The sequence below is a fragment of the Rhipicephalus microplus genome, chromosome 8, assembly GCF_043290135.1.
Source record: "Rhipicephalus microplus isolate Deutch F79 chromosome 8, USDA_Rmic, whole genome shotgun sequence".
In the NCBI taxonomy this organism is placed as follows: Eukaryota; Metazoa; Arthropoda; class Arachnida; order Ixodida; family Ixodidae; genus Rhipicephalus; species Rhipicephalus microplus.
The window spans coordinates 112396902-112410301 of NC_134707.1; positions in this window are offsets into that span (position 1 = coordinate 112396902).

Here is a 13400-nt window from a genome sequence, read left to right on the forward strand (position 1 = left end):
TGACAACCAAAAAAAGGCACACCGCAGGGATCGGTCATTTTGTCTTTACTTTTTAATGTGGCTATTATAAATCTGCCGAAAAATCTCGATAAAATACCAGATTTACGGCACGCGATCTATGCTGATGACATCATGCTTTCGACCAGAGCTTCGAACACTGGGAGACAAGAGAACTGCATACAAATTACCGTTCATACCATCGAGTGGTATCTCTGAAACTGCGGTCTTTGCTGTGCCCCCGAGAAATCCGAGCACCTCGTCCTCAAAGCGAAAACAAGAGAAAGACCCCCTCTGTATACAACGAGCCCGACCCAAGCGTAGCACTGAAGGGGGCGATATTTTCTGAAGTCGAGACCCTGCAAGTGCTTAGAGTTCAACCCTACAAGGATGGATCGGGAGCTGCCACCCTATTGAGACTCCAACGGACACTATCACAACTTACACACCTCGTCAAGATGATCGCGAAATAAAGAAACGGACTGAAAGAGCACGAAACTCTACGTATAATGCAAGCTGTGTTCACCAGCTGCATTACGTATGGCACGCCATACCTGAATTTTAAAACAGCTGAAATTGAAGAACTTAATATCTTGATAGAAAAGGCCACTAAAGTAGCCCGGGGACTTCCCCCAATGGCCTCTATTACACGTCTCCTAAAGATGGGCGTCGACAACACGTTGCAAGAGCTCATCGAAGCGCAAAAGAACAGCCAGCTGGAGATGGTAGTGGTAGTAAAAGGTTTATTTCAGAAAAAGTCTACAAAAAATGCCGACGTGGCCCATCGGCGGCACCATATTCCGGGACGCCAGTGGAGCTGGAAGCTGCCCGTGCGCGCTTCACCAAGGAGCGCTGCGCAGCCACGGTAGAGCAGCCGAGCAGTTGCTCCTCCCAACTTCTCTAGTTGGGATAGGAAAAGGGGATGAGAAAGGGACGGGATTAACTTGGCACGATGCTACGACGTGGTATGTGTTGGCGATGACATGACAGGTCGAGCAGGTGCCATTGATTTCCGGCAAAAAATGCCTGGCGACCGCCGGACTGATAAAGGTGTTCGTCTGCAGGCGGCGTAGCAGTCGTTCGTCCACTTTCTCCAAACCGCGTGTGGGGTCCAGGTAGAGGCGGCGCAAAGCCCGGTAATAAGCCAAAATTTCGCGAGAGCGCGTCAGTTTGGGATTGCCAGATTCCGTCTTGAGACATGAAGGGGCTACGGCCCGGACAGGAGAAGCGCGAGCAGCGGCATTTGCCGCCTCGTTGCAGGGCTGACCCGAGTGGCCTGAGGTCCAGACTATACGAATGGGATGAGGGTTAAATCGCCAAGAGGCTGCCTGTAGTAGGCTAGCCGTCAGCGGGGCAATGGAACCCTGAAGATACTGAAAACAGGCCGAGCACGAGTCCGTCAAGATGGTGCGCGAGACAGGGTGAAAGGCGGCCAAAGCTATGGCAACCTCTTCAGCGTGCGTTACTGTGTCTGCTCGAAAGGAGAGGCCATCGACGTGTTTTCCTCTGTAATCACGGCAGCCGTGAAGTGACCGGAGGGGGAGGGACCCAAGACGTCCACGTAGAAAACATCAGGACGATCGGAGTGTCGCGTATGAAGGGCCGCGGCGTGTGCTAGTCTACGGCCAGGATGGAGACGGGGTTCATATTACGGGGTAGAGGATCCACCCATAGCTTTTGATGCCAGAGCTCTGGTATCTGCTGCAGAGGGTCTTGGTCAGATATCGGGTTAAGGCCAAGACTGAAGCCGTCTGCGACAGTCGATTGACTTGGCTAACGCGATGAGCTTCGCGCATCTCTGCAAAGGTGTTGTGTACCCCCAGAGCCGCGAATCGGCTGTTGGAAGTTGCAATAGGTAGGTCCAGAGCACGTTTGTATACTGAACGAAGAAAGACGTCTAGCTGGTGCTCGTGTCGACGGCGCAGGCGAAGGTAAGGCAAGGCGTAGAGGACGCGACTGGTCACAAACGCGTGGGCGAATAGGAGGGACTGAGACCCGCGGGGGCCGCCGCGCTTGATGGACACTCGCCGTATCATGCGGCTCACCCGTTCGCTGGTGCGTCTGAGGCCTACTATTGTGCTCTTTGGATCAAAGGACGATGTGAGGTGAAGGCCAAGAACTCGAAAATTTCGCACTGACGAGACGGGCCAGGACGGAAGAAAAATTTGAGGCGGCCGTAGCGGAGAGACTGAAAGAAGAGCCGATTTAGCTGGTGAACCAGCGTAAGCCGCATGAACCAGCGTAGGTGTCTACCAGGAGGAAGGCCTTTTGCAGGCGTTCTTCGATTTGCGCTAAGGAGCTGGTGTTCGTCCAGATTGTCATATTGTCCGCATATAGTGCGTGTTGTATACCCTCGGCCTCGCTTAAAAGAAAGGAGACGTTCATCATCGCCAGGTTAAAAAGCAGAGGAGACAGGACTGCCCCTTGAGGTGTACTCCGCGTGCCTAATAAGTACGGGCCGTGTTCGGTAGAATTAGGGCGAATGAAGGCGGTGCGATGTGATAAAAAGGCGCAAATGTAGTTGAAAGTCTTCTGCCCGCAGTTTGTGGTAGACAGGTTAGTGAGTATAGGGCTGTGTTTGACGTTGTCAAACGGCCCGCGCAGATCGAGAGCGAGCACGGCTTTATCATTATGGCGCGTAGTAGTCGGCTCTATGATATCGTGTTCAAGCTGGAGCAGGATGTCCTGCACCGACAGTTGCGGGCGAAATACAAACATTGTGTCGGCAAAGGTCCTCCTGGCCTCCAAGTAGGCGGAAAGGCATTCGCGAACCATGGTTTCGATGAGTTTGCCTGCGCAAGACGTAAGCGAGGTGGGTCTCAGTGCCTCGATACTAACGGAGTTTGCCGATTTGGGTATGAATGTTACGACCGATGTGGTCCATTTCGTTGCAAGCGGATAGCCGTCCCATATCGAATATATAAGGTGGAGTAGCAAGAGTTGGGCTTGGTCGGGAAGATTTGCCAGGAGCGATACTGTGATTCCGTAGCGTCCAGGGGTCGTGCCCCGTCGCATTTTCGTGAGTGCAAATCGTAAATCAAAAAGCGTGTATGGGGCGTCGAGGTCGATGTTAGGGGCGTCGGAATACGTATATGATCAATTGTGCGGCGGATGTAGCGGTCACAATGTTCTCGCGCGAGTTGATCCATAGTGCCCTGAAAGGCGTGCAGAGTACGGCGGAGCTGGCGTTGCGTTTCTCCCCTGGTGGTGGAGGGATCGAGAAGGCTTCGAAAGAGTCGCCACGCACTCTTAGAGTTCATCTGGTTTGCAGCCTTCGAACAGGTGTCCTTCGAACAGGTTGTGCCGGATCGGTAAGAGGCGTGAGGCTCAGCGAGGAAGTGAGCTCCTTGAGCTATCTGCCCCGGGTCTTCTCGTAGTGGTAAATCCAGTGAAGGCTGAGGGCATTAAAGTTCCCGAATATCACCAGTGGTTGTCGGGCCGCTATACGCAGCGCCCAATAGAAGAGATGCGCAAATGAAGCCCTCGCAAGGGGAGGGGGACAGTACACGTTTAAGATATGTATTGATGGTTGGGCCCTCCGCTGAGACAGCACTGATATCATGCAGTAGTCATAAGGAAGATCCAGATCGAGGTCAATCTGTATCGCCGTGTAAGCTTTATGCACGAGGAGGCATGTGGTGGTGCCGCCTACATAGAAGCAGTATCCAGAAAGGGTTGGAGAAGGGCCAGATTCTTTGAGCGGCAAGACGGCGGGCTGAGACCCAAGTGAGCTGAGGAAAAGGGAAAGATGTGAATGCTTTCGCCTGTTCCCGAAGCCTCCAGGGTTCCACAGTATGATCTCGAAATTAGACGCAATGTTTGAACGAGACGAACGATTTGTAGCCATCGTGACTGTCTTAGATTTTATATTTGGTCCTCTATGTCCCGCTCGGAATCCTCAGAGGCAGGGAGGGACACGGAGGCCGTATTGTCGGACGGCGGGGTGGCGGTATCCACCTTACGTCGACGCCGTGAGCTGCACCCTCACTGCTCACAGAGCAGGAGCGGGAACGCGTTGCCTTGGGTTGAAACTGGGTGATTGCTCAGGCTTGAATAGCCTGGGTAACCTCTACTATTATGCGTTGAGCAGAGAAGCTGGTGAGAAGGTGATTAATCGAAGCTTCGACGCGCGTAAGGCGTTCCTCTATGCGTGGGGCACGCTCCTCGATAGGGAGAGTTTGGTTAGCAGGCGAGAGAACCTGAGGTACACCAGGAGCCTCAAGAGCTTCTAGAGTAAATGCAGCCCCGGTTTCGAGTGCTGGAGTACACATGGCTGCTTGAACCGGTGGTTTAATGGAAGTGGACTTAGCGCGAGGACTAAGCTTGGACGTAGCTGGCGTAGCTGCCTGAACAAAGGAGGCAATACCGGATGGCCTTGCAGTACACTGTTGTTGCGGTTGAAGTCGCTTATTTAGGAGTTCGAGTTGTTTAGTTAAAAAAGAATTTTGCTTTTGAAGTGCCGCAACTTTCTGGTGAAGGGCCTCAAGTTCGGGAGAAGGAGGATCGACAGAAGGGGGAGAAAGAGGCTTAGGAGCAGCATTACCTGCCCAACTGCTCACCTGAGGTACCGCCGCTGGTGCTTCGAGCGGTGGGAATGCCTGAGTGTCGGCGTGGAGTGGTGGAGCCGACTGATGCAGGTTAGTGCCGCTGTCTGGTAGTGACGAAAATGAAGTGGTCCCTTGAGGAGATGTTCAGGGCTGCTTGCGTTTCCGATATTTTGCCGTGCAGCCAGACTGGAACCAGTGCAGCCACTGGTTCCAGTCTCATGGGCGCTGTGGCAGAGGAGGCACTTGCGGTGGCAGTCGTGGGCATTGAGACCTGCAGGTGCGAGTGTTCCACATTTGGCACACTGGGTTGGAGCGGGGTGAGGACACTGAGGTGGTCGATGACAGATGGTACCGCACCTGGTGCAAAAAGGGACAGTTTTCTTGTGGGCGCGGATATACGTCGCCACGCAGTGGTAGAAGAGGAAGCGGGGCAACTTCGTGCCCTCGAAAGTCACCACCGCCGCCACGGAATATCCGAGTTTGCGGACCGCGAAAATGGTATCTCGAGGCCAACGCAGTTCTGACTTTATCTTCTCCGGACTTTCAGCAGGGTTTACGTTCATGACGCCCTTGAATGTATTCCCTTGTGCCTTGGCGTGGCCTAGAACGGGCAGCTGCTGATCCCCTACTTGCAGCTGGATCCCCCCGAGGAGTCGGGACGAATGTGCGTAGCTCGCAGGGAACGCGAGGTTTCGCTACTACGATGAGTCGTCGCGAGAGAGGCGAGGAGTCTAACGCGGACGCCACTTGCGTTGTTTCGCTGGCTGCGAGGACGGAGCAGAGGTAGGCACACCACCTGAGGGATGGGGTGACGGCGTTCCTTGCAAGGCTGGGGAATGGCGTCCAGCTGTGGCGTCTCGTTGCTGTTCAGACGCAGACTTCGATTTCGCTTGCTTGCGTTGCCACAGTGTCACCATGTCGTCGAGGTGTTCGTCGTCTGATGGCATAGTGTTTACGGAGGATGAAATCTCCATTGACAGTACTTGGCTTGAGGTAGGATCATAGCCCGTAACGACGTTAGCGGCCGCAATCGCCGGGCTGAGAGCCCTTAGCAAGGCGGCGTTGTAGCCGGGAGTGAAGGACTTCCCTCAAGCTGTCAAAACTGGACCCACCTGGAAGAAGGTGTTGTCTAGGCGAAGCGGAGAACTTGGCGGTGATGATAAACCCAAGTGCAGAGGTACCAGGGTGGATGTCCGCAGAAATAGCAGAAAATCTACGGAGACGATGTGGAGTGCGTCTGTCACCATCGAGCACTCGCAGCGCCCCCCCCCTCCCACTGGAGAGGCTCAAGCTGACACTTACGGGAAGATTGGTGCTCCGATAGCTCAACTACAGCGACACGTTCATCGCCCATGCAGACCGGAAAAGCGCATCACGCTGTGCGTTAGGGAGTCGCTGTCCATCGCACCTATTCCACGCAACATGCACATTAATTTCCAAAAAAGTTGACGCAAGGCTAGAGTCGATGTTATACAACGAAAGTTCAAGCAAGACCCGGACGCCCGCTACATGGACGCAGCCAAGTATCCACGTAGAAACACGTATGCTCCTAGAGTCATAGATTCTAAAAGCCGAGAATTAGCGTTAGCCACGGTCAACGCACTCAATTCAGACGCCGCAGAAGAGTCGGCAATCGCTTTAGCAACCACAACATGTACAGACGCCGTGGTGATTTTCACGTACTCGCAAGTCGCCTGCAGCAATTTCGCTAAGGGCTGTATCTCAGCCAAGTTCATCAACATTTTGAAACGGCGAAGCACCCCGCTCCCAAACATTTGTATATTATAGATGCCAGGACACGAGGCAGGAAAATGTAGCGGCCCACGCCGCTGCCTGTGAGAACGTCATCTGGGCTGCATCCTGCCTACAGGACATCTGACCCATCTTTGAAGAAATGGAATTTCTTCAAAACACCTAGTCGTCATTACTCCAGCATCATAGGCTGGAGCAACGAGTATATCCTCCACCACACCAAAAACTGACAAAGGAGGGAAGCATGATACTGACATGCCTGCAAAGCAGCACATACACACATAGGGCCATAATGCACGGTCTCTACCGAACGAGATATAGCTCTATGTGCCCGCTCTGCAGCGTACCATATACCCTGGCACACTTGCTTTGTGCATGCCATTGTATTGTCAGACGTAATCTGCAACAACACTCGATTGATAATCAAGCAGGTAGGACGAACGAAGACCTAATTGAATCATGGGAGGTGAAGCTCACTTTCGAGGACCTGGAAGACCAACAACAACTCGTCCCCAGTTCCGAGAGGGCATAGAAGCCAGTGAGTTCCTGGACTAAGGAGCCCTCCTACCTCAGGGTGACAACGGGCATTGCTCGGGACAGCATTTCAAAAAAATAAAATAAACGTTCACGTCTCTGTCTCTCTAAGTCGAACTGTTTTAACATACTTCTTGACCTGAAGACAGGCTGCTTTCGTGGTCCGAATGTGAGCCTTCTGAACCTTTAGTGTCTTTTTTGTTGTCTTTCAAATTGCTGTCACAGGCTGCAGCGTTTTTACAGACATCGCTCGCACTTGCTGCTTGTATCCCTGACGCATTCAAGAGGCGGATAGTACTTGACAGGCAGATGAAGATGCTGTGCACGCTCCGTGGAGAAATGCTGCCTCTGAACGATTGCAGGCACGATCTTCTCACGGTAGCGTGGAGAGTCCTCAAGTTTCTGGTCAACCGCCTCGTCTTCAGTTACGTCGATGATCTGCTTGTCCAACTTCAGTTACGTCGACGATCTGCTTGTCCAACTGACAGATCTCAGCTTTTCTAGTAATCAAAATGGTGGCTTGCCAGTTCTTCTCGCGTGCCTCATTGTCGGAGTCTCAGTAGTACTGTCAGTATACGTGTAGTGAATAAGAAAGACGTTGATACCGTCAGGTCAGCTATCATCAGCACAAGAAAAAGGCACGAAATCGGCGATCGAACACCGTCATCCGGGTCCACCTGCGTTCCTTTAGAGCTACCATTCACTTGATCAGTCCTTCAATAAACCCCCTTTACATTTGGTGGAGGTGCTGGGTAACTACATCACCTACACACTGGAACTCCGACTTCGCACCCTGCCGTCGACTATGCAAGTTGACGCTGCCCAACAGACAGCACCTCTCGCGGCTGCTACTTGCCCTGTCCCGGTTCACCAGCGGGACCCCCCAATCTTTTCGGGTGACGAAGACCAGGACGTCGAGGACTGGCTGTCGTCCTACGAAAAAGTCAGTGCACCAAACAGGTGGGATGACGCTGCTAAGTTGAGCACCGTCAACTTTTACTTGGCCAATGTGGCGAAACTGTGGTACATACACCACGAATCCGAGTTCGAGAACTGGGCCACTTTCAAGCAGGCAATATCCTCGGATTTCGGTCGCCCTGCCGTACGGAAGCCTCTAAAATGCGCCTGCCACCTCCGAGCGCATGATGGACTCGGTTTTTCGGGGTTTGAAATGGCAAATCTGTCTCTGCTGTCTCGATGATATAGACGTCTTTGCGCCAGACTTTGGAACACATCTCGAGCGCCTCAAAGCGGCCTCACGTGCCTGAAGAATCCTCAGCTCCAACTCAACCTCAAGAAGTGTCACTTCGCTGCTCGGCAACTTACGATTCTCGGGCACGTCATATCAAAGGACGGTATACTTCCAGATCCGGCCACGTTACGTGCTGTCGCCGACTTTCCCAAACCAACGACTATGAAGCAGTTACGAAGCTTCGTTGGGTTATGCTCCTACTATCGCCGGTTCGTGCGCAACTTCGCCTCTATCATTGCGCCTTTGACCAAACTTATAGGCAGCACCACTGATATTTCGTCATGGTCTTCTGAGTGTGACCAAGCTTTCTGTACCCTTTGTCGTTTCCTCACTTCGCCACCAATACTGCGTCACTACGATCCTACGGCAGCAACTGAGGTCCACACCGACGCCAGTGGTGTCGGCCTCGGTGCGGTTCTCGCGCAACGCAAGCCTGGATTCGCCGAGTATGTCGTCGCCTACGCCAGCAGAACTATTACCAAGGCTGAATCAAACTACAGCGTCACCGAGTAGGAACGCTTGGTGATCGTTTGGGCGCTTGTCAAGTTCCGCCCATACCTTTATGGCCGTGCTTTTGATGTAGTAACGGACAGACACGCATTATGCTGGTTATCTTCGCTTAAGGACCCATCGGGTCGTTTTGCACGTTGGGCTCTTCGGCTTCAAGAGTATGACATTCGCGTGGTATATCTTTCCGGCCACAAGCATGCTGATGCTGAGGCACTGTCACGATCTCGCCTATCCCCGGACATCGCATCTGTTTCCTCGGACAACACGTTGTCAGCGCTTGACGAGGACACCATCTCTTCTGCACAACGCAATGACTCATGGATCGCTTTGCTTCTTGACGCGTTATCCGAGGCACCGACACTTCCAACCACTCGAACTCTGCGCCGCCAGGCTCCGCACTTCAGTATTCGGGATGGCCTTTTGTACCCGCGCAACTATTCCGCAGATGGTAGGAAATGGCTACTAGTCATTCCCCGAACGCTGCGCTCTACCATCTGTGCATTGTTTCATTCCGACCCGCAATGTGCTCACGCCGGTGTTTTCTAGACCTACGAGCGCCTACGAAAAAGGTGTAGTGGAGCATACGCACCAACGCGTATGCGCCTTCGGAAGACAACGAGAAGCCCGTGCTCTGATTGCGCGAGAACCTGTGCCGCCTTTGCCAGACTTGCTGTTCGCCCATTTTCCGTCGCGACCTCGTTGCGACTCCTCTGTTCTAATAAACATCATCGCATTTGGTGGAGGCTGCTGAGATCCCCAAGCAGACCTGGAGCTCCGCTCTCGCAAGTTGGCCGAAAGACTACCGTACAACATGACTGACGCAGTCGCCAACCAGCCCATCCCAGCACAGCCAGCACCATCGGCTGCCCCGTCGACCTGCCCCGGTGCTACCCGTCAGCGGGACCCACCAATCTTCAGCGGCAGTGGTGAGCAAGACGTCGAAGACTGGCTCTCTTTGTACGAACGCTTGAGTGCCAGCAACAAATGGGACAACGACTCCAAGCTTGCCTATGTCATCTTTTACTTGGCTGACGTCGCCAAGCTATGGTTCACCAACCGCGAAACCGCCATCGCCAGCTGGTCCACCTTCAAGACCCTCGTGACGGAAGCGTTCGGCCGACCAGAGGTCCGCAAGCTCCGCGCTGACCAGCGCCTGCGCCACCGAGCCCAGCAACCTGGTGAGACCCTTACTAGCTATATTGAGGATGTGCTCGACCTCTGCAGGCGTGTTAACTCATCCATGCCTGAAGAAGAGAAAATTCGACATATTCTCAAAGGCATCGAGGATGGCGCATTCGAGATGTTGCTGGCGAAGAGCGCGACCACGGTGGCAGTCCTCGTAAGCCTGTGCCAGAGCTTCGATGAATTGCGTCGTCAGCGTTCCATCACCAGATTCGATCTCGGCCGTCGCACTCGCCAATGGCAACGTTCACCAAGGAACTCTGTCGAACCAGATTAAAGACTTCATCAAGGAGGAAGTCGCCCGACAGCTTTCCCTGCTGCCGCATAGTGACGCGCCCACGACAAGCCTCCCTTCGAATATGCAGCAGGCCATACGCACTGAAATTTGCAATGCACTCCCTACAGTTCCGGCCTCTTACCCGTGCACTTCGGTGCCATCTGATCTCTCAACTGCTGGCTACGCACTAACTGAGCCGCCTTCACCTCTCAGCTACGCAGCTGTGGTCGCGCGGCCCCCACCGCATCCAGTCACCTTATCGGCTCCACCTCCTCCGGCCTCGCCTCCAGTCTACCGGCCCCCACCTCGCTTTTTCCGTCCATCTAATGAGTGGCGCACCCGAGACAATCGTCCCATCTGCTTCGCGTGTGGCATCGCTGGCCACATTGCACGCTTCTGCCGCCGCCGTTCCACGCCTGCGCACGCATACTTCGGAGCTCCTACCTACGCACCGCAGCAGACCACCACGTCTGCATATGAACAGAGGCACCCCGACTCGGATCGCCCCCCATCGACTGCTCGTTTCCCATCACCTCGTCGCCGATCGCCATCGCCTATGCGTCGTCGACCACCTCTTGAGGAGGGAAACTAATCAGTGCAGTTCCGGAGGCAAGAACTGCAACTTGTGCGCAATTCCCAAGGCCTCCATTTTCGCCGCAAAATGTTGTTGATGTCGATGTTGAGGGAGTCGCCACATTAGCGTTAATTGATACCGGGGCCGCCGTTTCTGTGATGAACGCAATCTTTTGTAGGAAACTGAAGAAAGTGACCACATCTCTCAGTGGCTTGGTGCTGTCCACGGCTAGCGCGCAACGCATTCATCCCTCGGCTGTGTGTACGGCGCGCGTCGTCATCCGAGACGTTTTGTACGTCGTACAGTTTTTTGTTCTACCATCTTGCTCTCATGACCTTATCCTGGGTTGGGATTTCTTATCACGTCATGAAGCTATCATCGATTGTTCCCGTGCCGAAGTGTCCCTTGTGCCAACATGTGAATTTCCACCACCCGACCGCTCTCCTCTGCTCTGCAAAGTCATCGCTGATGACGACATCACCTTGCCTCCTGAAGCTTCGGTCCCTATTAGCCTTTCATGTCTGGCGCAACCTGATGGCACGGTGGTGTTTACGCCATCTCCGGTTTTTACTGAACGCAAGGGCATCGTTCTCCCATTTGCTGTTCTTACAATTGCGTCTGGTTTAACCGTAATGCTGGTCACCAACCACTGCAACTACCCCATTGGCTTACTTCGTGGTGAAACGTTAGGATATGTGCAACCTGTCGACCATATCGATGATATTGTTACGCCTACGAGGGGTTTATTCGAAGCAGACGTAATGGTCGACTCGACGGTATACCGCAGTGAACGCGAAGCAGCGAGAGCTCTTGCCACGAACCGAACGTCCTCTTCTTCAGCTACCACCATGTTCCCCGCTACACAGGTGCACATACCTAAATTACACATGTGGTAACACTTCCCTCCGCGCAGACGAAGCCCACTGGGCGAGTCAAACAGTCTCTCGAGGAATAAAGCGCTTCAAACGTGCAACGTGAACAAGTTCAGTTTTTGCAGACCGTCGGCCGTTTGAATGGAGACGCGCTATGCGGTAAACTAAATCACTGATACGGTCTGCAACAAGATATGGTCCCGCATAGTGCGCTCTCAGTTTCTCGCTCAAACCGCGTTTTCTAGTTGGTGTCCACAGCAACACTAAGTCGCCGCGATTGTACGTCACGTGTCGGCGTCGGCGGTCAAAATGTGCCTTCGAGCGATCTTGCGAAGCAAGAGTGCGCAAATAAGCAAGGCGTCTAGCTTCTTCTGCCCGACAGATGATCTCGGATATGCAGGGATCACGGTGGTCCAAACACGGGAAGATGGTATTCAGGGTATGACGAGGTGGTCGAGCATATAGAAGAAAGAAAGGACTGTAGCCGGTAGTTTCATGCTGAGCGGTGTTGAATGCATATGTGATAAATGGTAGAATACTGTCCCAGTCCTTATGATCGGATGCAACATACATAGACAGCATGTTCGAGAGAGTTCTGTTCGTTCGTTCAGTTAGACCGTTCGTTTGGGGATGGTAAGGCGTAGAGTGCCGAAACCTTGAAGCACAGACACGAAGCATCTCTTCCATCACGTCTGCTGTGAATTGTCGGCCACGGTCACTGATTACGATTTTGGGAGGTCCATGTCGAAGAATTACAAAACGTAGCATGAAGGAAGACACATCGGCTGCAGTTGCCGATGGTATGGCAGCTGTCTCGCAGTACCGTGTTAAATGGTCGGTGCAAACGACTATCCAGCGATTTCCATCAGACGACCGGGGAAAGGGTCCAAGGAGGTCAATCCCGACTTGTTCGAATGGAGCTCTAGGGGGCGGCACCGGATGTAATCGCCCTAAAGGAGCACTTGTTGGGCGCTTGTGACGTTGACACTCGTTACAGCTAGACACGTATTGTTCCGTCGTCTGGCGCATTTTGGGCCAGTAGAATCTTTCTTGAAGACGGCACAGAGTTTTCGCTGTGCCTAGATGACCGGATGTTGGGTCATCATGCATAGCCTGCAAAACATAAACGCGAAGACTCTTCGGAACAACCAGAAGATATCGTGAGCCGGTGTTGGTGTAGCTCTTTTTGTACACTAGCCCGTCTCGGATGCAGAAGCGCGTAGGCGATGATTTTGGTTTGGTAGCAAGAAGCTGTTGTACGGTGCTGTCCCTTTGTTGCTCATCCTTAAAGGTCTTGTTATCGGGAAATGGGTGGTCGAGTGATGCAATGTAGGTATCGAAGGTGTCCGCGTCACATTCAATCGTTGGAAGCGGCAGTCGCGAAAGACAATCTGCGTCAGCGTGACGTCGGCCGCTTTTATAGGAAACCGTGAAGTCATATTCTTGTAGACGAAGTGCCCAGCGCGCCAGCCGACCAGATGGGTCACGCAGGTTGACCAACCAGCAGAGAGAATGATGGTCTGTCACGACGGTAAAGGGGCGTCTGTACAGGTAGGACCGGAAGCGCTGCACTGCAAAGACTACTGCAAGGCATTCTTGCTCTGTGACAGTGTAGTTACGCTCGGACTTGCTGAGCGAGCGACTTGCATACGCTACGACGTGTTCTTGATTATCCAAGCGTTGAACCAGGACAGCACCTACACCAATACCACTGGCGTCTGTGTGAATCTCAGTGGGAGCGAGAGGATTGAAGTGGCGAAGAATTGGATGGGACGTCAAAAGAAACTTCAACTCCGAAAAAGCAGACTCGCATTCCGGGGTCCAGTCAAACTGCGCACCTTTCTGAAGCAGACACGTGAGTGGGTATGCGATATTGGCAAAGCCAGGAATGAATCGGCGAAAG